This window comes from Balaenoptera physalus (assembly GCF_965194825.1).
Source record: "Balaenoptera physalus genome assembly, chromosome: 2".
Taxonomy (NCBI): domain Eukaryota; kingdom Metazoa; phylum Chordata; class Mammalia; order Artiodactyla; family Balaenopteridae; genus Balaenoptera; species Balaenoptera physalus.
The window spans coordinates 19533863-19559635 of NC_138883.1; the positions used below are offsets into that span (position 1 = coordinate 19533863).

General features: G+C 35.7%; 1 long non-coding RNA gene across 1 annotated transcript; it reads right to left on the reverse strand.

The window, feature by feature from the left end:
* Positions 1-6532: 6532 nt before the first annotated feature.
* On the reverse strand, positions 6533-24134 carry LOC309654930. The gene is made up of 2 exons (XR_014260515.1): positions 7845-24134; positions 6533-7805 (listed from the first exon to the last, which is right to left on the reverse strand). It is a non-coding gene; the product is annotated as an uncharacterized lncRNA (long non-coding RNA).
* Positions 24135-25773: the final 1639 nt, after the last annotated feature.

Here is a 25773-nt window from a genome sequence, read left to right on the forward strand (position 1 = left end):
TTTTCTTAGATATGGTGCTTCTGTGTTGGATACACTATGTTATTTGTTGCTTGTATACCTTTTACAATTCCTTTCCTGCTACAATGACTCTCAGAATCTCAGAATTTATACTTGACAAAAAATTATGGGTAATTTTGCAGTTATTTGACCAGAATAAAATTGCTTTTGTTAATTGTTGAAATATCCTTCTCTTTCCCCATTTTTTATGTAGGAACTTTATAGAAATGTTTCTATGAAATCTAAGATAACCTTGGAATGAGTCTACTCTCTTCGAGTATATGTTCTCCTTGGACATTTATTAGGATTTTAACATTTTATTCTGCTGTAAATTTTAGTTGCTATCCTATCCTTTACAACCAACTTTTCAAGATTTACTGTCAATTCCTAATTTGACTTTAAACTTGGCAAGTTTTTGGGTGCATGTGATATAATATGAGCATCCAAGTTCTCTCATTAATCTTTCCCACTTTTGTTGAATTCCTTGGGGAAGCAGCCAAAGACAACAAGAGGTCTATCAACATCAACTGTAATTGTTATTTATTGGAAGGAGATGTGCTCAGATTCTTTCTGAAAGTGAGCTCTAGCGAGCCCTTAGGTGAGGAACAGCACAGAAAAATCTGTGTTTAGGAGGTAAACCTCAAATCGGTTCTTAAAGTCATTGGCCTATATGTTTTCTGAATAATACAGTTCATTTTATCTACTATTATCTTATATATGCAATCAGAGAAAAGATAAGTGATAGAACTATGTTTCACGAAAATTTTTCAGCATAGAGTTTGGATTTTTAAAACTAAAACTAGGGCTTCTTGAAGAAGTAAGATCCCTTGTCTGCTTTTGGTTGTATGCTTGAAATTCACAATAGGTCAGAATCATATGAACCTATACCTGAGATTTCCTTTAGAAATAATTTTACATTTTAACAGAAACAAGAATAAAGAGCTAGAATTCAGTATAGAAATGAATATAAATTTTTGTACTGTATAGTAAATATATCATGTGAAATTACTCTATTAAACAAGGCACAACAGTAACCAACCACAAACCTTATTCTAATGTGAGACTGCATTATAGTTTATGGTACAAAATTTTTATCTTATTCCTTCATAAATCCAGGCTTAATTATAACACAGTAATTCAGAGGAATTCTTTTATCAGGGTTAAGAAATTCAGAAAAGTTTTCCTGGGTAGGTTTTGATAAATATCTTCACTCACCCTGGAGGGGATTATTATTTCTATCCTCATTATTCACATGAAGAAATTCAGGCTTAGAAAGGTAATGCAGTTTATGTAGTGTCACTGAGATGGTACATGGCAAAGCTGTGATTCTATATCAGTTGTTTTTGAATTTGAATAAACTGCCGAGTTCCATATGCCACACAAGACATATTAAAACAAGGGGCAACTCAAGATCCAGAGAACATATGAGAGGCCTTGAGGCAATAATTCTGCTCTCCCAGGATAGACCACCAAACCTATGAAGAGGGAGTGGATGACCGAAAATAAACTCCCACTTACATCTGAGAAATCACACACTCATGTTTACTCTATGCATTGCTCATATATTCTTATATTTAATTCAGTTACTCATGATAGCCCTATTATGGTTAAGTTGCTGTAGAGGACTGTAAGGATAAAAATGACATTGTTAATTATTCACTTGGGAAATGAAAATGTTAAGTTGACTCCAATTATATATGAAAACAAATGATTTTCAAAACAGTGTGGAATTGTCTATTTAAAACTTAAAATCCAAGCAGTGTTTGCCTTTGCCATTACATATATGAGCTTCTATTTGTTTATTTATAAAATAGCTATTCATGTGAAATCTACATCCTGTGGAGTGACTGCAGGTGCTTAATTGCTTGCCCATAAGCAAACCATTATTGCACTAGAACTCTATTACAGTATGCAGAGAAAATGTTACAAGTAGAAATAGCTTTTAAGTAAACTTTTACACCCTATTTTGTAACCAATTCCATCTTAAATAAATTTATTTCTTCTAATGCTGCTTTTTTCTCAATGGACCAGGAGATATTGGAAAGACCAGTTATTGTACTTTACTTGTCATGCCTCATTAAAAGTCAAAAGAAAAGAAATCTGCTTTGCATCACATGTAGGGATACAGAATGAGCTGATTAATACACAAACGGATTGATCTGAGCATGAATCAGGCACATGTTAATCATTAAGTAATGCGTGGGGTGGTGACATAGTATTTCCTGAAATACCTTAGCTCATCAGATTCCTCTGTTCAAAATAATAAACTGCTATCATTTTCTTAATTTCCTTGTAAAGTATTCAGGTTTCAGCCTCTTTCTCTCTATCTTGGCATGAACAGTGATCAACCATTTCCTGATAATCACCTGAAATAGAGTTTATACATATATATTGGTTCCTTATCTTCTTAGTCTTTTAATTGATGGTAATAAAAACAAAAAAAAAAAAAAAAAAAGAAGGAGGAGGAAAAGGGAAGAGACACTAGAAGGAAGTTAACATCTAAAATCATCTGTGTTTTTACTTACTGAGAAAGCCTCAGCCACAGCCTCCTAACAAAGAAATCATAAGATGCATATTTATTTATGTATTTATATACTTATCTATTCATTTGTTTGTTTGTTTTCCTTTTTGAAGCCAAGGTGATGGTTAACATTCTTAGGCTAAAATTACTGTCCAACTGCACCAAATTTTAGATGTTTAGCTTTCGTTGCTTTTGACCAACAATCTTTTAATAAGGCAGGGTTTGAAAAAAATTGTTTGACAGTATGATAGCTTTCTTAAATGATCTAAGTTAAAAAAAAAAAAGTCTTTGACAGCAAGAAATGAATGGACTAATGTATCTGAAAGAAAAGCTTTTAGTATGGGAATTTTTGCTTTACTGTGATCCACTTTCTGTTTTTTTATTTTTTTAATCATCTGCTCTTCTGGCAAAATCCCTGGCAACACTGCATTCACTCAAGGATCCATCAGCCTTCTAGGTGCCCTGTAAGTTCCCTGAACCCTTTCTAATGGAGCTCTCAGCCCTGCAACCCTCTCTAGGATCTACTAAATTGTATTACTTTTTAACCCCCATCATAAACTCTCATAGTGTATAACTTAAACTTTAAAAAAAGGATGGAAATCAATAACAGACATAGATAATAAGTAATAACAAATAAATAGCACCTAGAATTTTGGAAAAAGTTTGGCCTCCATAATAATGCAAGAGCTAAAAGAAAGACATACTAAATAAACATAAACAATATTTTAAGTTATTTTAATAAGTTTTTAGTTGAAGCAAAAACAAACCTGATAATTTGATGATGAATATATATGCTGTGATTATTTTGATGGTAGTGGGAATTGGTATAATCTTTGGATAGCTCAGTGTTCAGATTTTCTGATATAGGAATCCCGGTCCCAAAAATTTATAGGAAGAAAAAAATTCTAATATTCATTACATCATTATCTGTAACAAAAGAAAAAGAAAAAAGGAAGTAAAAAATCTACAATGACAATATTTGCATGAGTTTTGAGTATCAACTTGATTAGGTATTATGCACATTACAACATGGAAAAAGAAGTTTACTTGGTCACGGGTTCAAAGAACTATTTAAGTACCTATTTGATTGGCATTATGCTAGATATATTCACATTTTTATTCTCATGTAATACTTAAAGTAAAAATTTTCAAAAACTAAAACATACACAAAATTTTATTGAAAACTATGGCAAATATTATGTGCATATTTGTTTGAAAAAAGGGCAAAAACAAATCTAAGTAAACATAAATAGTTTGTGCTGTGATGCTGGGAATGTATTATTGTTTTTTATTTCAAAATTACCTTTAATTTACTTGTCATCTTATTTTTAAAATATGGGAAAAATAAGGTTAGAGAAGTATAAGCTTGGTAAAAATACTGTTCTTATAAGGTCTAAAATGGTAATCAGATAAGTGTAGGTAGTGATAGCAGACACAGATGCCTAGACAATAAGTAACAAAGAACAGAAAAAAAATTTTAGAGAAAATAACATAGCTCAGTCAGAGAATCATCTTATACAATATAGACAAATATAAATGGTCCATTTAATTTTTCTTTCTGCAACCTGGTTGAGTGTGAGAGCTTGATTTTATTTTCCCATTAGTTAAAACCATCACTTAAAAACAAACAAACAAAAATAACAACAAAAAACCCGAGACCTGAAAATATCACAGGGGATTTTTTTTTGGGTGGAGGTAGTCAATCAACTGCCTGAAAAAAAATCTGAAAAAATTCACCAATCATAAACATATCTTCTACTCAAATTATTTACTAGGTTTTCCAGTAAGGTATTTCCTGAATTCAAATTCTAACCTAAGCTGCTAGATTGAATGGAAAAAGGAACACTTACTCTTTGGAATTCAAGAGAATGTCCCTACCTGTCATCTAGTGGAACTTCAGCTTTTGAAGTCAGAATCTTGTTTCTCATTTGGATCCTAAACTGGGCCAAATATCACGTTATATTGGAAAACTTGTCCATGGCAATTGCCAAAGTGGAAATCAACAATGAAAGTGATTTGAAGAGGATGCCAGATATTAGAAAACCAAAACCACCCTATAATCGTTGAGGAATAAATAAAAATGAAAGACTATTTTTGCAGGTTGCTCAGTAGTAAGTTGAGGTCAGTAGAAAAATCAAATACTAACTGGGAAATTGATATTAATCCATTTTTTGTCTTATTCTTGACAATTCTCTTAAAAACAGAATCCTTCCTCTTGATAAAGAAATTTGGGAACATTCTTTAAGTAGAATCAGAGGGTACTGGAATCAGAAGAGGTTAAAAAGATTGTTGCGCGGCCAGTATTACTCAGAGGGAAATCTGTATCACAGAAGAGAAGAGGGTAATGGGGTTAGTAGAAATAGAATAAGAGCCTAGGAAATGAAGTAGTCTGAGCAGAGGTCACACCGATTTTCTGGAGAGGCAGACAAAATAAGGAGGAAGGAACCAAAGAATGTTTACTTTCTTACAACCACACATGAAAGGGCAGCTAAAGGCAAAGTTGAATTTTGACTTAATGGAATAAAGGTTTCAAGAGATTAAATTGCACATTTTCTACTCCCAGTTTCTCTGGTAATGAGGTTGCTTCTAGTGTGCTAATGACTTTAAAAATGAGAAAAACTACATTAAAATGAAGTAAACAGTCATTGGAAGCACAGCCATGTGAGTTCTATGGAGATTCTTTCTGAACGAAGTTCTGGGGAAGGTTTAGAGGGGTTTGCCTTATAAGGGTGTATAAGAGATCACGAATGAAGGCTTATCTGTGATCATGAGATAGTTTCTGGGTTCAGCCATTTCCCCCTTGACTCTAAGTCTATGCAATTAATAAATCCGGTAGGTAAGACCTACCCATATTGTCTCACTTAGTTTATTTATAGATATCACCACCTGGCAGCAATGGAGGACTGTAGGAAAAGTGATAGGTCTGACAGACTTAACAAAACAAAACACACAAACAGAAAATAGGACAAATATATTTCACACAATATTTGCATAAACAACATATGTCCTAAATATATTGTGGAACATATTTATACTAAAAGAAAATCGTGTTTACTGAAATTCACATTTAACTGGGCATCCTTTATTTTATCTGCCAACCCTAAAAAGGAGACATGCATAGGTAGGCTTAGGGCCTGGGTAATTACAGGGATCCAGCTTGCCCTTGAAATAGCTGGGGATTAAGAGATCCTGGTGTTTACTCACCAGGAGATGTGAGTGAAGCAAAATCAACAGAGATCAATTTATAGATGACATTCAAATTTTAATGGAACCTGAAAAATCCCCAAGGTCTCTCCTGGGAAAGGCCTCTCTCTTTAATAGAGTCTGACTTGGTGAGTCTGGGGCAGGTCTTGATATCTATATTTTAACAAGCACTCGAAGAAGATCTATTACAGATCATTTCAAGCTACACTTTGAGAAAAAAGTCTAATCCAACCTTCTTCTTTTAAAAAATAAGAAATATACCCAAGGAAATAAAATGATGCTCTAATCTATCAATATATATTATAAATCAAAACAGAAAAAAATTTTATTTAATAATTCATTTGAAACAAAAGTAAGAGCACTGATGTAAAAATGAAAATATTTTTCTAAAAATAATTATATTTTCCAAAATAAAAAATAATTTAGAGAAAATTGCTTTATAGCTTTTCTTTACAGCTTTGCAAATTTTTTAATGTATGTTTTAATAAAGACAACTGGATTGTTATATCTTCTTTTGTATTTAATGGCTTAACATTGCTTTGGTTGAGGTTATATGAAGAAAATTTGGCATTATACAGTTAGTCAAAAAAGGCATACATATTTTAAAGGCCTTTTCAGGTAATAGTGGATATTCTTTTTAAGAAAATTAAATGGGCAGCAACTTTCATATTAACTCCACGGTGACTCTCTTTTATAATGTTTTCCAGACAATCAAGCTTTTTTTTTAAAAATAAATTTATTTATTTATTTATTTTTGGCTGCATTGGGTCTTGGTTACTGTGCGCGAGCTTTCTCTAGTTGTGGCGAGCGGGGGCTACTCTTTGTTGCGGTGCACGGGCTTCTCATTGCAGTGGCTTCTCTTGTTGCGGAGCACGGGTTCTAGGCTCATGGGCTTCAGTAGCTGTGGCTCGCGGGCTTAGTTGCTCCACGGCATGTGGGATCTTCCCGGACCAGGGCTCGAACCCGTGTCCCCTGCATTGGCAGGCGGATTCTTAACCACTGCACCACCAGGGAAGTCCCACACAAGCAAGCTTTTAATGTAAAATGTGGAAAAATATTAAACAATGCAATATTGTTTTATAAGCCTTTGCCTAGAACAGAAAAAGAATCAAATATGTAAATCTTCAATGGAGACATTTTAACAACAAAGAATCATTAGATTTTATTAGACAAATATAACTTATCAATTAAATATGAATCTATATGTTTATGTATATATACACATACGTATACAAGTTATTTTCCTATTGCATATATGTGTGTGTATATATATATATATATATTTATAGCATGGATGTATGTGTGTGTGTGTGTGTGTGTGTGTGTGTGTGTGTGTGTGTATATATATATATATATATATATATATATATATATATATATATATATAATGAAACAGGTTGTTTTTCTGTTTTGTTCCAGCAATCAATGTAGATTCTCATTCTCATTCCTCATATTAGGTTCTTTCTAAATACAAGGTAACAAACTTGGTAAATTTTTAAGAAATAAGTAATTTTTAAAAATCATTTATGTTATACCATAATACTTAAAGTGCCTCAAACATGCTCTATATATGATATAATATATATCATTTTTTAAGGAAAAAGGAAAGAATCCAGATGTTGAAGGTGTGCAAAAAAGAATACTGTTCAATAGTTGATTTTTCAGATCTATTGTTCCAAAAACAGTGCTATGAAATACAGATGAACTGATACACATGCTCCCTTCTGCCCTGGAAGAAATAAGACTAAGCCGAGAGAGAAGAAGAAAAGGAAGAGGAGGAGGAGGAGGGAAAAGAATTCATAAAGCCACACAGAATTAGTTCTGGTAGGTAATTATGCCTTTGACTTTGTCTCCTAATCCATATAGCTCTTCCCAGGAGGTGAGGAAAGACAGGTTAGGGCAAATTTATCACAAAGAAATAGCCAAAAGCACTCTGTAGAGCACAACTCCCCCTCCTTCATGTACACCTTCTCTCCATCTGCCTGCTATGCTTTGTACCTTACTTCACTTCAGTCTTCTATCTTCTTCATCATCCTCCTGTCTCATTCTATCTATCTATCTATCTATCTATCTATCTATCTATCTATCTATCTATCTATCTATCATCTATCTATCTATCAACTATCATGTATTTATTTTCCTTCAGCTCTCCTCTGCCTTTGGTCTTATTCTGCATGTGGCATTCAACTGTAATGGGGTTTTATCTCCCTTTTACCTTAACGAGGCACACATGGTCAGGAAGGATTACAGATGGAAGGCATGAGACTCACAGCCATCAGCACACTGACCTGCTTTTTGTACAACTTTGTGTACTATCTATATCAGCAAATATGTGAGTACTCAAAATAATAAACAGAAATTGTTTTAATATAACTATTTAAAAAATGCATATTTAATTTTAAACAATCACCACTATAACATAATCAGAGAAAGTAGAAAATTTTGTAACTGTAAAAACACATTCTGGGGATCAAAAATATGAATGGGTAGGTCTGTACATGAATATGCGTATTTTGTGTACCATGATCATATTCCTTATATCAGCACGGAACAGAGAATAGCAACTTATCTTACAGATTTGACTGAGGTTTGCATAGAAAGAAGATGCTAGAAAAAAAATGTGTTCAAGCAGTTTGAGGAGATGGTATGGGAATCTTGATTTATAACCTTGAAATTTGCTGTTCAGGGCAACCACATATACCCCTAGGAGACTGTTAATTTGTACAAACTTTCTGGAAGGCAGTTGGGAAATATGTATTAAGAGTCCTGAAGGTGTTGATTTTCTCTGACCCAATTAAATTCACTTTTAAAAATTTACCCTAAAGCAATATTCTAAGTAGGAAGGTTTTTATATGAGGATATTCATTTTAGCATTTTTTGTAATAGTAAAAAGGAATAATTATAAACAACTTAGTCAAAAAAAGAGAATATTTTAGATGAATCGTGGAATATCCAAGTGATTGAATATTATGCTGCTATTAAACACCAGGTTTTCAAAGATAGTCAAAAATATAAAGTAGATATATAGATGTGTGTATTTGTGTATATTTATATTTATGTATATTCGTGTGAGTGTGTGTGTATTAGTACATATGTATTGGTTTAGTTAAAATACACATTACTTAATAAAGTAATTTTTTCATAGACAATTTGTGAGTGTAAACATTATTTTTCATAGATAAAAAGACTGATAAAAGTACACCAAAATGCTATTAATTGATTCTCTGGGTGATAAGTTTCCAGATGACTAAAACCTCATGTATGTCTACATTCTCAAATTATTTACTAGAACCAATATTGTCTTGTAATGAACTAGCAGAATCACACTAAAAAAAACAGTCTCATATATGTAGCATTTATGTCACCAAACTCCATGGCTGGCTTTCATCAGTGATTTCTGGTCAGTGCAGTTCAGTAAATGATCAAGGCTGTTAAAACCACTTTCAGAGCCACCCCTCCGGCAGCATTCTTTGGGGCTTATTAGGGTGATAAACACCTCTGGCCAAAGCTTATGGTCAGCAACGTTCTCAGCAAAATCAAATGCTCCTGTTCCTTTTGTTTTTTACGTGCGTGTAACAGGGGCTGCTCACACAGCTCCGTGGGCCTCAGATTGTTCATCCTCATGCTAGTCTGGGTTTTCAAATAAACCCAGGTATGTTTTAATAACCTTGGAAGTGAGAACTCTCTCGCACAATTCCCATACCCAGCCAGTTGCTGTATATCTTGGCAGAAGCAAGCTTCTTTCTAAAGAAAGAGAAATATTTCCATTCTTGAATAAGTCATTCCAAGTTTCCTGTGATGTTATAAATAATCCGGCAAACAGCAGGCTTTATTCTGCTTAATTTGATATGGCAGATCTGAAATGTCGAAAAGTTCACTCTCAACATAAGCCACACAACCGGACTCCGACCAGTGCTTTCCTTCCTGATGGGATAAACTTTATCATCAAGCTCACTCAGGAAGTCGGCTAAGACCCCGCCTTGTCTTCACAGGCGCTGACTGATAGGGAAGGCTGGGCTGGCCGTGCATGCTGTGAGCATGAGGTCAGCCCTTCCTGGGTTTGCTCTGGGGGACAGGCAACTAGCCTGACAAACTTAGCTAATATACCTGTCATTCAAGGGTGGGGAGAAAGAGGCTAGAAAAACAAAGTTGAAATTAACCTGTGAGTGACTGGGAGAAGAAGAATTAAATATCAATTCAGAGTAAACAGTTCGATAAGAGAGACATATTTTAGTCTCTCTATAACACTTGGTGTCAAATGTCCTTTCATGACCAAGTTCAAGGGCTGATTTACACTTTGGAAGCCTGCAGAGAGCTGAATGTTGGGCATACAGATGAAGGTCACCCGATGGCAGTGATGAAAGATCAAACTACCTTAGATTCAGATGCTTGGCTGAGATTTTTAAATCGGTTGAAAAAGCTAAAAGGGCATTTTGCCAATTAGTCTGCTTTTTAATAGGATGTTTTTGTTGTTTTTATTCCTTTGCCCTGTATTTACAAATCAAGCATACTCTGAGGAAACAGTTCAAGTGTTGGTTTGCATTGATTCAGAAAAGAGTTATTTGAAGAGGAAAAAAATGATTATGGAACTTGATTTAATGAGTTTGCATATTAAGCAATTTCCTTTAATAATACATTTGTTTAAAGGAAACTATACAGAGCTCATCTGGTCTTATTTTTTAAATTTGTATTTTATCCAAATCTGACCTCCTTTTTTCCCCAGTTTCTTATTATTCTTAAGGTTCTTCTTGTTCCAATTAAGATCATTTTCGGAAATGTTTTCTGGAAATTAATGTATTGAGCTGATTAGGACTGGCTGAAACCAAATGTGAAATTAGAGATCAGGTTTTTCATTTAGACAATATTTAGAACGTATGTGTTTGCAATTTCCTTGCAATACCAAAATGAATAAAAAAGGAATTCATCTTCTGTAAAAACACTAAAGAACTGTGCTTCCAAGTCCTTACTTGAATATTTACTTAATGAATGCTGCTTTCTCTTTGAGGAATAGCTGTAAATATTGTGTGGTAATCCTGCACTTGGAGGAGAAAAACACATAGACGGGTTGCACAGAGCTATTCAGAGGCAGGCGAATCCCTCAGGATTAAGGGCTCCAGCCTCGTTGTCACATGGTCCTTTATCCATGGTTTCCTTTTCTCACAGAGTGACTCTGAGTTCTAACCTTTCTAATATCTTGCCAGGCAGAAGCAACACCACCTTCATCCCTGCCTAATGCATTTCAAGCTGCCGTGCATTAGGCAGCCATTCACATCTTCATCTTGCTTTCCTCTCTTTCCTGGGTACTTATTTATGCTATCCTGACACAGGTACTTTAAATGGTTAGGGAGTATCTTAGATTCTTAGAATTGCCATAACAAAGTACCACAAACTGGGTGGCTTAACACAATAGAAAGTTATTGTCTCAGTTCTGGAGGCTATAAGTCTGAAATCACAGTGTTGGAAGGGTCATGCTCTTCCTGAAACCTGTAGGGAATTTTCTTTGCCTCTTCTTGACTTCTGGTGGTTTGCTGGCAGTTTTGGGTATCCCTTGGCTTGCGGCTGCGCAACTCCAATCTCTACTTTCATCATCACGTGGTATTCTTCCTGCGTGCCTCTGTCTTTCATACGGTTGCGTCTCTGTCTTCAGATGGTTGTTTTCTTAGAAGGACACCAGTCACATTGGATTAGCAGCCCACCTTCCTCAAGTATGACCTCATCTTAATTAACTACACCTGTAAAGGCTCTATTTTGAAATAAGGTCACATTTGGAGGTATGTGGTGTTAAGATTTCAACATATCTTTTTTGGGAGGGACATGATTCAGCACATAACAGGTAGTGAACAGGCAGTATATATAATTGCATAAATGTCCTTTATAAATAGTCGGTCAATAACTATATATTGATAAATTTAACAACTGTACATTGGTAGATTATCTTTTTATTAATTTTAAGCAGCAATATTTTCTTATTGTAACCTCATGGGGACAGTCATTGAACACATCTTAAAGATTTATCCTTGAGATTTCTTTTTCTGTGCGAACCATAAAGAGACAGGAGAAAAGTCACCTCATATAATGCTCTCAGGTTTGGAATCAGTTGAGATGCCCTTGTTTAAGAAGGGTCAATATGAAGTTTAATTGGATATGCTTAAGTAAAATATTAAATAGAGACATTTTTGGCATGAACAGATTGAATGCCAAATAAAGGCAAATATAATAAAGATGTCAGGCTGCTTCTCTGGACCAAGAGAGATCATTATGCATTTATGTTACTCAGGAGGGCAAAGCGCAGGATATAGTTTATACTATGAAATGTTACATTTTTTAAATTTCTGGAATTCTTTTTTTCTTCTCATTTCTTTGCAGGTAATCCACTGAGCTAACAATAGGTTATGATTAGATGTCATAATTTCCTATTAGTTTAATCATGAAAGAATTTACTTAAAATGGCCAAGTGTTGAGCCAACTCTATTGATATGCTAAGCATTTTATGCCAGTAAAAAAATCAATATAAGAGAAAAAATTTGCTTCTATCAAGGGCCAGATAGAAATTCCAAAGAAGTTCTAGAAATTTTGGACTGTCCTAGTTCATTAAGTTAACCATAATTTATTAACCATTATTTTCAAGTCATTATTTGATATTGGAGTTACAATGAAAAATGGAATTGAACATTTCCTTAATTTCTATAAATAATAATTTTATAGATACGTGTATAGAACGAATTTTTTAAAGTATCCTACAATAAGTGATTTATTCATAATACAAATGCAGTGATACTGAACAAAGACAAGAAGAGCTTAGTTCGCACTGAATGAATCACAGAATCAGAAGGTACACAAGTTACGATAGGGTAGGCTGACACCAAGTTATTCCAAAATCTCAGTGATGAACACACACACACACTCACAGATGTTTGTTTCTCATTCACGACACATATTCAGTGTGGTTCAGCTGTCGGTGGGGGGAAGGCTGTACACTTGGTAACACAGAAGGAGTCTTGCTTCAGTGCTTCCATCACCACCAAAACACAAACAAAGAAGCTAAGAAACATGAAAAATCACCCAGAGGCTCTTCCAACTTCCATCCAGAAGGGCCTGCATCACTTCTGCTCAAGTTTCTCTGGTTAAATCAACTCATGAGACCATGAAAAATATGAAGTGTGTGAGGGGAAGGAGGTGGAAGAGTAAGAGGTACAATCTTACAGCACGCCCGGATGCTGGAGAATGCAGGGGTATTTGCATACACTGTTATCATCTGCAAGATGAGCGGTAAAATTTTGGAAAGTGGCTATTGCAGCAGGGTTTGAATTGCAATTCAAAATAATGGAAAAGACAACTTGGAAATAGTTCATAGAAATTTTGTTTGATAAGTGGTAAATATTTGTGCACGACCAAAGTTTAGGTTATGAGGGTAAGTGCAGTGGAGAAGAATAGAACAATAGCAAATTGTCACGGGATCACCAAGGGTTTTGTGTTAGTTTGGGTTCTCCCAAAGCTGACCTTAAGACTGGAAATGAGTGAAACGTAGTTTAGAAGAAGAAGTTGTGATGGCTTTCTTGGTGTGTCAACTTGGCTAGGCTGCAATCCGCAGTTATTCAATAAAAGACTAGTCTAAGGGTAACTTAAAGGGATTTTGCAAATGTATACAAGAAATTATAATTATTTGATGTGCTTGGAAAGAAGGAATAAGATTGACAGATCAGAGGCAAAGAAAGAGATGATTGGTGACATAGGCAAGGAATGGGCTTTGGAGTGGACCTTTGCTTTTTTCTTTAAGATCTCTCTATTTCCCCTACTATCTTCAGGTAGATGTTCCTTTAGAAAAATGAGAAATCTCCACATTTGCTCATTTCTCCACTGGGCTTGGTGCTGATTACTACCTTGATACACATATGATTTAATTCTTTGCCCTCTACTTTTCATTTCAGGTTGGCATTTGGGGTAACCGAACAATTCACCTCTGTTTCTAAGCTCCCTCATTCTCTTGGTCCAGCCTCCTTTGCCGCAAGTGGCCAAATCAGTTTGATGCCAATAAGCACTTACCTAGAACCAGTGGGAGGGAGGAACCAGTGCCCAAAAGTCCCCATAAAACCCAGCATCCCCGTGCGCCCAGAGGTGCAACATTCCTGGGCAAAATCCAGGCACATGGCAGCCGCATGCTGGATGGAGGTACATGATTCGTGCCCAATTCCTTGAAAAATTAAGAAATATAAATTTTAAAAATGCAGTGTTTCATTTTCTCAGCAGCCTGACCTAATTATTACCAGCAGGTACAGTTGGCCAATAACATTGATTTTTCTTTTCCACCTTTGGCCAGGAAGTAAAAGGCCTTCTTTTCCCAGTTGTTTCTTTTATTTTTATTTGAATACTGCTGAAGTATTCCAAGGCAGCTCCTCCTCATACCTTCTTTCCCATGTTATAAGCTTTGATTCACCTGTAAAACACATTTTTACAAAAGCCAGAGAAACAACTGTGGCCATAAAAAGCCCACACATCCTAGCATGGTTCCGGTTGTTAGTGATCCAGAAAAGCCCTCGTGCTCACAGCAGGCCTCGCTTGGCAGCTCTTACCTCCACTTCTTTTCTTGTCCAACTATTGTTCTCACAAGCCTGGAAGGGTCAGCACAGCTCGATGCATTTTTTTCATAATCGCTTGACAGTGTTTTCTTAAAACCTCCAAGTTTTACAAACAAAGTGATGGCCACAGGGATTTGTCTTGACAGCTCAAAGATCGGCGTATATTGTGTTTGAAGGGGTCAAAGACAGCAGGAAAAATAAAGGAAAGAGGCATCCTGCAAAGGAACCCAGACATCCATGTGCCTTTTGCATCTGCATAGGCCTCATTGATTTTCTGTTTTATTTTTCCTTTGACTATTTCTAGGGAAATATTTGGAGAATTCAGAGGCAAAAAATGTACTGCCTACATGTATTATTCTTCTAGTTCTTGCTAGAAAAGTCTTAAGGAAGAATATGCTTAGAATGCATCTCTGTAGATAAAATGTCAACCCCTTCAGAAAACTGAGAATTTGGTAGATGGTGAGAATCATCTTTGCAAAATGCTAGCATGTCAAACTTTTATGATGGTCCTGTTTGCTCTGTATCTCATGGTTTAATGGTAAAATATACAACCATTCATGAATATATAGGTATTATAAATATTCCTGGGAAAGTATTTGAATTAGAGTGTATGATATAAATCAGGGTCTTCAAATTCTGTTTTCTAGAAAATCAATTTTGTGAGATCTTGTCAGGCCTTCTTTGAGAAGAGGATTCATAGTAAATAATTTGTCAAATGTTGTGTTAACACGGATAACTGACTTCTTTTCTGGAAGATTTCTCAGTGCTTTAAGGTCTCAAGGAGCTAGAGATCTCTAGTATCCAGTTTGGAAACCATTTTGGAAAGTAAGAAGTACTTGCTTCAAAGATTCACATTTTTAACTCCAGCTCTGTCCTCTGAGCAAAACTGCAGATGTATATAATCTACTGCCCACTGAACATCTCTTAACAAGGGACCTTTGGATCTTGTTCAGCACCTACCTCCACTGCATAACACTGTGCCTGGCGCACAGTTTATAGATATATTTTGAATGACTTATTAAATCTCTGGAGACATGAAAATAAGTGTTGGTCTCTTTCATCTTCTTCTTTAACAGCTAAGTCTGAAAACCCAGAACTTAGTAGATATAAGTGAATAATTATAAGAAAAATAAGGAACATATAAATTTGCTATTTTATAAAGAGAGAAATACAAGCTTAACATGCTAATAGACTTACTGTAAATATTTGATCAGATGGAGCTAATTGTTTGGGTCCATTGAACCACTGATACGCTTCAACACTATGCTCATGAAAATAATTCCTAAACGTACCTTAAGTGATCACTAAAGTTCTCCCCTGCTATAAGATACCATGATAGTTACTTCTATTGAGGAATCAAGTTACCTAGAATGATTGGAAAAGCTTTGCTACATGTCATTTTGACTCCATCCTTTGGCAGGGAACGATTCATCTAAACATATCAGAATATAATTCATGGGACATTAAGATTCAGAGCCGTGGCTTCTTCTAGAAACAGGGGTTGGCTGGATGGGGTAGGGGGTGTGGTACTGTCAGAGATTTTTCAAATTTGTTTACATGTTTTTCACCAACCTCCGCGGGGACTGCAAAAGAAGTTCACACAGGATGATATAAGTGGTAATGTGTTTCTTAATTCATATTGAATGAGAAGGATAAGGAAATATCTGAACAACTACTTGATTTGGGAGCAAGCCACCCCCGACTCCCCCATCACAAGCAGAGAAACTGAATAGTTCCAGTAAATCAAAATTTCAAGGATATAGATTTCAAGTCAGAACAAGAAGTTTAGAACAACCAAAGTTATCCTCAAATGCAGTTGCAATAGTATTTCAATAAAACAACGAAAATCGTGTTTCAATAAAGTAGGAGAATTTCCACTGTTAGAGTTCATGCAGACATTTGAGATTTTTGCATTGGATGAGAAGATGGTGAGGGTGATGGCTAAGATATCTCTACAGGCCCTCCTGGCTTCAAGATGCTTGTGATACTTAGATTAATCTAGTTCATTCCAGCAATGTGATTCAATATTTCTTATAACTCACAGCAGCCAATACAGTGGCCAGCTCAGGAAGTATTTGGTATTTGTAATCTGTTTCAATATCAAGTTTAACAAAGATATTTTTTAAAAAGGGAAAATGGAAGAAAGAAAGAAAGAGACAGAGAAAGAAAGAAAGAAAGAAAGAAAGAAAGAAAGAAAGAAAGAAAGAAAGGGATAAAGAAAGGGATAAAGAAAGAAAGAAAGAGAAAGAAAGGAAGAAAGAAAGAGATAAAGAGAGAGATGGAGAGAGGGAGGGAGGGAAGAAACAAAGGGGAGATATCTAAACACATGTGGAATAACAGAGGGGATAAAAATGGTATTATTTTTAAAAAATCACTGAACTATCACATGTAATATTTAAAATTTGAAAAAAATGCCTGTAATATTTTAGGTTGTTTGTAATCTGGGAACCTGCTGCCTCTCTGTGTTTTCCACTCCTTTTCCTCTTTCTCCTTGCTTAGCTCCCACCACAGTAGCTAGCTTCCTTGCTAAGGTTTGAATATTCCATCACTCTTCATTTCTAAGACTTTGTCCTAAGACAACCTTTTGTCCTTAGGGGACAAGAGGGGAATCTTTTTTTTTTTTTTTTTTCATTTGGTTGAGCTCCAAGTAATGTACTTATTGGTATGTACTTTAGAGAAAGGTAGAAATAGCTTGAGGTATGGCTACATACAGAATCCTAGACAGTGGAAAAAATGCTTGGCTTTTTAGGGCTCTGGAAGGAATAAGATTGACAGATCAAAGGCAAGGAAGTGTTCGGAACAGGCATGTGAATTGGGATGTGGGAGTCAATACAGTGTGTGCAGATCTCTGGGTCTCATGGTAATAACCTTCAAAGCATGTCCACAGTAGAAGTATATTCAAAATCCAGCTAGATAGGATGTTTCCAGGAGGTTAACTAGCCTCTGTCCTTGGTATCACAAAGTCTAGCTATTGGGGCCAGAAATGAAACAGCTATCATGGGCAGGAAAGATATGCATCAGCCCAAAGTATGGATTCTGCCTCATGAAGCCTGCCAAATTACTACCAATGCTGAATTCCCAGCCTGCCAGCAGCAGAAGTCAAAGCTGTGTGTGTACTTGATAAGGTAGCACTGCACAAAGAGTTCAACTAGCCCCTTAATGGAAGGTTGGTTACATTGGATACTTTCTATCCAAAAGGAGACAGTAATAGGTCCTTACCAGAATTGATATCTATCTGGATATGTGCCAGTACCACTGTCTGACAGCTTATAAAATTCCTGATTTTCTAGACTTGGATTCCGCACATTATTTTCCAAGACGATGTGATTCTTTTACAGCAAAAGAAACATGGCAAGATGTACTTTACCATAGGATCCACTTCTCCTATTACATACTATATCATCCAGATGCTGGAAGCCTACTAGAATGATGGAATGAAGATCAGATAAGACGCCAACTCTACAACAACTCCCTGCATAATAAGGGCAGTGCCTATAGTGTGCTGGTAAAAGTTTAACAACTGGTATTCCAAAAGTAAATAAATAAATGTCTTAATTTGCACATTTGTCAATTTTCATGATATCAATACTTCACCATGGCTGATTTCAAGCCACCAATATTATGTCACTGAAAATCATCTGTTGGGATAAGATTTTGGGAGTTGAGAAGAGATGCGTAGACTGCCCTCCATAATCCCGTATAATCTGGCTCCAGCAAAAAACCTAGGCACTATCTTTTGGGATACAAGATACGCATTGAACCAATGTCTAATATATGATGATGCTATGTTCAAAGTGCCTACAATACACAGGTCCAAAACCCAAGAGTTTGACGTAAGATTGGGCGTTTGTAACAGCACTCTGATTGTTTCATTTTCAGAATTTGTATTGTTGAATCCCATGACACAAGAATCAACTGAAGTTGAGATCCTGGTTCCCACAGAGGAAAGATCTCCAAGGAGTAACACAGGAAGTGTTCCACTGAACTTGTAGGTAAGATCACTGTCTGGTCACTTTGGTTTCCTCATGTCAGTACCGTGACATGAAAACAGAAAAGATTAATGATTCTGTTACCACAAGAATGTAGAGTTGCTGCTACACACTGGGTGCTTAAAGGAGTTCATCTGGAATTCATGAAATTCACTCTATCTATTGCTGCTCCAACACCCAGTCATAACTAAACAAGCAATTGCAATGACCACAGACTGACAAGAGCAAACAACTAAGAACTTGTAATACTTGACAATGAAAGTCTGGGGTGATCCCAGTGGGTTAAGTGCTGGCTGATGGAACAGTGAGAGGATGAATATCAACCATGGCTTCAAGTCAGGTATAGCTGGGGTAGGAACTTCTTCCATTAATCCTCCTGAATGAATCACTTTGTGGTGAATGTGGCCAGTCATCATCTTGAGGAATTGGACCTAATGGGGGCGGGGGGCAAAAAAGAAGTCAAGTGATATAAAGAATAGCCTCCTCTGGACATGTCTTCTGCCCTGATCAATCCTCTCAGCCCACATCTTACTCCTGCAATTGCTGCTACAACCAGACAAAGACATACATTTTACATTATATTCTTTTGTACTGAAGTAATCTCATTAATTTCATTTATTTACTAAATATCCATGCATTTTTATTAGTGAAAAACAGCAGCACAATGAGTTGAGGAAAAAATAAAACCTCCTCTAGCTCATTCCACTCACATAATCTTACTAAATAAACTCTTTATACCTTGTCCTAATCCTGGACAAAGTTCCTTTGATGAGTATGCAGTAAACTCAAATTTTAAAATATCAAAATTGATTTCCACAAAGAAATTTTTGTTACTGATGATTACCTTATGATAAAAGTAAAATTTCTTTGTCAATTTTTGCCATCATAATTAATTATCATATACCCTCTTCTCCACTTTCCTAAATGCAAGTTGTCTTATACAATGTGTTTTAGAAATGAGGAATTATAGTATGTGACTTATACATCTGGGGCACTTGCAATTTATTTAGAGAAACATGCATAACTTCCATAACAATAACAAATCATGCAACTATTAAATTGTAAATCTATTAGTGTTTAGATGGTTAACAGGTGCAAAGAAATTAAGATGGTACACTGACTAAAGATGGTGAATCAGATTACCAAGGATGAGAACAAATACGTGAGTACAGCAGGCAGATGGAATAGGAGGTTAAGCAAGAGGGTATAGTTTTGAAGGTATGGAAAATTAGAATGGCCAGGCAAAGTGGGTCTGTATTATGACGCCTAGTGACATACAGTCAGAAGATTTTAGAATTAACGCTCCAAGTAATGGGTGTCTGTCATAGATTTTTTGAGTGTAGTGGAACAACATGAGGAATGTGGTGTTTAGTAAAAATAGTCTGATAGTCTGAGCGAAAAAGAGTTTAAATCATGATGCAGGCCAGCAAGAAAGTTATTGGAGGTAAGCCCAGTCTGAAGAAAAGCAGAAACAAAACAAGATTCAAATACATTTATTATCCAAGTTATGGTAATCAACTTGAGAGTCTCCAAAGATAGCAGATCGTTTCTTACTGACACTTTATGTTATCTAGTTAATTATCTGTTATTGATACTCTATTTTAATCACCTAGTGACATTTCCCTATGGCAAATAATAGAATTGTATTGCATGTATCCATAGAGTCTTTAGTTTCTATTTAGAATTTGTTGTCCTGTGTAGTTTAAAATTTAGAGATAAAGTGTTGTTGTTGTTGTTGTTTTTTGGTCCCTTGTTCATGAAAAGATCAAAAGGATTAAGGGCACTACAAGGAGAATCCTTTCATTATAGACACATCCCTAAAATGTGCTAAAGCACTGCTTTAATGTGTGGAATAATGTCTGACAATATTGTACACACAGGAGGACTTTCATGTCCTGCAAAGCATCTATACTGACACTCATGCAGTTCTCCTAAGACCTGTTTCTTGGCACACAGAGCAGTTTATAATGAATGCCAAGTGCAAGTTGACATACACATTCAAAAGGAGACTATGGTGTTCCTTTGGTTTTTTGAGCTTAGGCAGCATGTCTCAAAGACTTCTCTCAAGTACTTTTTTGTCTTGTCTTTGTCGTTCAAAAAGAAGAACTCTATAGGGAAGGGAGATAGAAGACTTAAGTGGATTATGTTGTTTATTTTAAACAACAAACTCAGAATTTTGATGGGGTGATCCATGCACTAAGCAGATGAGTTAGAATGATTCTTGACCATGTTTTGTAGCCAGACTCAAGAAATGTGGCCAATGTCAATTCCTGCCTTGCTTGCCAGGGATACTTTGATGTCTGGGGCAGTACACTGGTGTCACATTCCAAGGACCACCCAGGCAAAAGCCCACAGTCAGCTGTTGAGGACTTAGTCTCATCATTAAAACGCAAATGATGCCCTCAGAATTTGCCATACCATGAAGTAACAAATAAAATGTCCCAAATAAAATAAACAATATCTCCATAAAAATGATAAACTAAAACTAAAATATTTTACCTGGTTGCTTTAAAGATGATGTTAACTTCCGACCTACACTCTTCATGAAAGAGAGAGCTGGGAAGCCACATTTTACCAATCATGGTGTATTTATTTAATTAACAGAGGCATACCTTCAAAAGGAGTAATATATGCGACAGGACCCACGGGTATTAGTTCCATTTGCCCTTGGCATGTGTAACAGAAGGAAACATTCTAATTACAGAGCAGATTTCTTGAACAACAGTGTTATGCACCTTACATGAAAAAATAAAATCCAGATGTATTAAAGAGTTGAATGTAATAAATCATTCAACTATAAGAAAATATGGGCACATATGTAGTAGTTCATGGGATAGAAAGAAGTTTTCTAAATATAAAGCAAATGGAAACATTCAGAAAAGAATTTTTCTATTCATAAAAGGATAAACTATAAAAAATTAAAAAACCGTAAAAGTGAGAAAATGTGGGAAAAAAATGATGGGATACAGATAATTACTATGCCCACACATATACCACATTGCTTCTAGGAGAAACATAGGATTAAGTTCCTGCAAAACTCTGGTCACATTTTCATCAACCAATCAATACATAGCCATTTTGTATGTGTGTTTCTGTTTAACGACATCTTATTGTTGATTCATTAACATTTAACTCACAGCCAACAACACAACTCATGACTGCATGAAGTTTATTAAACACACTTACTTTCTAGTACTTTCTCCATAAAGCATCACAGCCTTCTTTAGCTAAGAAACGGGAGACAGTACTTCAGCACTATGATAGGGGGCCATTTTAAACAGCAAAATGCATAAAAATGCCAGAAACTTTGCACTAAATAATCTGTGAATAGGACACCTGTTCACAGTTTGAGAACTGAAATAAGAAGGAAACAATGCAGCCCTGTTTGACTTCAGCTGGAATGTGCATGTGATGACAATTTTTTCAACCATGAATGATTGCAAATGCCCTGCAGTTATTGATTTGGGGATTACAAATACATTTGGGCAAATAGGCACATTTGCAAATACAGAATCTGTGAATAGTGGAGATTGAATGGAGAGTGTGTGTTTGTATGTATATATGAATGAGAGGGGAGAAGAAGAGGGAGGGGAAGAGAATAGTCATGAGTAAGTGTTGTGGAAGAGATGTCACAAAAAATTGGTACTTCATAAAAAATTAACATTCAGTTTTGGGAAATGTAAGTTAAAACAAACTTTTGAAATTAACTTATTATTTATATTAAAAAATTGTTAAAAAGCCATATACTTTGAAAATTATCTAATTACTTATTTGAAAAAGTATGTGCTATTTTATTATTATAATATTTCTTACAATATTCTTATGTGTTATTATGTATTATTACTCAATGCTTTTGTAATTATTTAGAAACTGTTATTAGGTAAAAGAGGTGCATTCATTGCTACTATATTCATACTAGCAAATATATTAGAATAAATCTTAAGATAGAAGGATGTTCAATTTATAGCATTGCATAAAGTGGAAAACTATGGTGCCACTAAAAATCACAATATGAGAGGATTGCTTCCATGACGCCTGAGTAGAATGACCCTGAGCTCACCTTCTCTCACAGGCAAACCATAATTACAGCTATTTACAGAACAGCTATCGATGAAAAAGACCTACCAGAAAAGATCTTTGACAACTAAAGATATAATGAAAGAACCATAATGAGAAGGGTAGGAGGGGTGGAGTCATGGTACAGTCAAAATCCATATGCCTGGGTGGGTGGCCCACAAAAGGGAGAAAAATTACAATTGCAGAGGTTCTCCCCCAGAAGTAAGGGGTCTGACCACACACCAGGCTCCCCAGCCCAGGGGTCCGGCATGGGGAAGACAGTCTTGAAAATGTTTGGTTTTGAAGACAACTGGGGCTTATTTTGGGAGACCCAGAGGGGTAAGGGAAATAGAGACTCCACTCTTAAAGGACACACACAAAATCTCACATGCTCTGGGATCCAGGGCAGAAGCAGTTACTCGAAAGGAGCCTACGTCAGACTTACCTACTCATCTTGGAGAATCTCCTGAAGAGGCAGGAGGCAACTGGAAATCACCCTAGGGACACAGACAGTGGCAACAGCCATTTCGGGGAGCTCCTTCTACCACATGGACACTGGTGCGGGCTGGTGCCATTTTGGGATCCTCCCTCTAGATTATTACCTCAGGGCCCAGACTTGCCCCTGCCCACCAGCCCGTAGGCACCAGTACTGAACTGCCTCAAGCCAAGCAACTGAGAGGGACACAGCCCCACCCACCAGCTCTTATCAAAGATACAACAGATAACAAGTTTTGGCAAAGATGTGATGAGAAGGGAAAACTTGTGCACTGTTGGTGGGAATGTAAATTGGTGCAACCACTATGAAAAACTGTATGGAGATTTCTCGAAAAATTAAAAGTAGAACTACCATATGATCCAGCAATTCCACTCCTGGACGTTTATCTGAAGAAAACAAAAATACTAATTATGAAAGATATATGCACCCCTATGTTCTTTGCGACATTATTTACAATAGCCTAGATATGGAAGCAACATAAATGCCCATCAATAGATGAATGGATAAAAAAGATGTGAGACATATATATATATAGATATATAGAGATATATATATACACATATATGTATAGATGTATACATATAGATATAATGGAATATTACTCAGCCATAAAAATGAAATCTTGCCATTTGTGATAACATGGATGGACCTAGAAGGTATTATGTTAAGTGAAATAGGTCAGACAGAGAAAGACAAATACTATATGATTGCACTTATAATGTGGAATCTAAAAACAAAACGAATGAACAAACATTACAAAACAGAAAAAGAATTATAGGTACAAAGAACAAATAGGTGGTTGCCAGTGGGGAGGAGGGTGGGGGGAGGAAAGAAATAGGTGAAGGAGATTAAGAGGTACAAACTTCCAATTGCAAGAGAAATGAGTCATGTGTATGAAATGTACAGTGTGGGGAGTATATTCAGTAACTATGCCATATCTTTGCATGGTGACATATCATAACTAGACTTATGGTGGTGATCATTTTGAGATGCACAGAAATGTCGAATTGTTATTTTGTGTAACAGGAACTAACATTGTGTTGTAGGTCAATTATACTTTGAAAACAAACAAAAAAACTCATAGAAAAAGGGATCAGATTTGTGGTTACCAGATGCAGGGGGTTGGGGGATGAGGAATTGGATGAAGGCTGTCTAAAATGTACAAACTTCCAGTTATAAAATGAATAAGTACTGGGGATGTAATGTATGACATGATAAATATAATTAATCCTGCTGTATGTTACATATGAAAGTTGTTAAGAGTAATTCCTAAGCGTTCTCATCACAAGGAAAAATATTTTTCTATTTCTTTAATGTTTTATCTATATGAGATCATGGATGTTCATCAAAGTTACTGTGATACTCATTTTATGACATACATAAGTCAAATCATTATATTGTATACTTTAAACTTAGCGATGTATGTCAATTATGTCACAATAAAACTGGAAGACAAAAAGGTGATAGAAATATAAAATCAAAGAAATCATAAAAAAAAATAGGAGTTTCTGAAGTGGAACGCAACTTATATAGGTCAGTACAGCACAATGGATAATGTCATTGACAATAGTTCCACAGAAGGGCAAGTGTGGTTGGAAACTACTCTTTTGATGAGGACACTGTGCTAAGGGAAATAAGCCAGCATGGAAAGAAAAAAAACAAAACTTCTGGGCTTCCCGGGTGGTGCAGTGGTTGGGAGTCTGCCTGCTAATGCAGGGGACACGGGTTCGAGCCCTGGTCTGGGAAGATCCCACATGCCGCAGAGCAACTAGGCCCGTGAACCACAATCACTGAGCCTGAGCATCTGGAGCTTGTGCTCCGCAACAAGAGAGGCCGCGATAATGAGAGGCCCGCGCACCGCGATGAAGAGTGGCCCTTGCTTGCCGCAACTAGAGAAAGCCCTCGCACAGAAACGAAGACCCAACACAGCCAAAAATAAATAAATAAAATTAAAAAAACAAAAACAAAAACACTTCTTAGGCTACCAAAAGGAAGATAATTATAGAAGGCATATTCTTATTAAGTTATTATTAAGTTAATCTATACACTATGTCACAGTTCAAAAAGTAAATATTATATAATATGTTAATAAGGGCTTATCCTATACTTATTAATTTAGATGCAAAGCTCAATGAGATGTAGATTTAATAAATTCATGTATCCAAAAACAGTTATTGTTTATCCTTATTCCATAAGAATTACTACAAATTACATCTTCTACTAACACAAAGAATAATATTACATACAGTACTGAATTAGTTTTATATTAATGTTAGTTACATGTTTAATATATAGTGTATAAAATATAATATTTATCATTAATATTAATATCGGAAGTGGGCATCGTGTATTTCTCAGAGAAGTAGGCCCTTTAATTGTGGCTTAAGAAAAGTAGCCACAGATACTGAACATTGTGAGAAATCTGTAGCTGACAGCGACAAGATTACATGTCCATGTTTGCCTATGCAAATGAGGATCTGCCCATGAAAATTAGATAATTACATATCTAACAGCTTGGGTTTGATGCCAATTTTTGTAGATAGATACAAATGTATAATTAGCAATAGTTGTGTGGATATAAATTTTAAATGTAACTTGAGAGTATTGGATAATGTAACACTGAAAGAAAATATCTAAACAGGAAATGTTTTACACATGTGATTAGCTTTTCAGTGCAAATATCAGATAAGAAATGAAGAATAATTTATAAGATAGAAAAAAAGTGTAGTAATTTCTTTTTCCTACTTCATTGAAGTATTGTTTACATACAATAAAATAAACCTATTTAGATTTGAAATTTTTGTATTCATGTAAACACAACCACAGTCAAGTTATGAAACATTTCCATTATGCACTAAAGATCCCTTGTGCCCCACTGTGAGGCAATGTTCCATACCTGCCCCTCCACAAACAACCCCCCCATAGTCACTGATA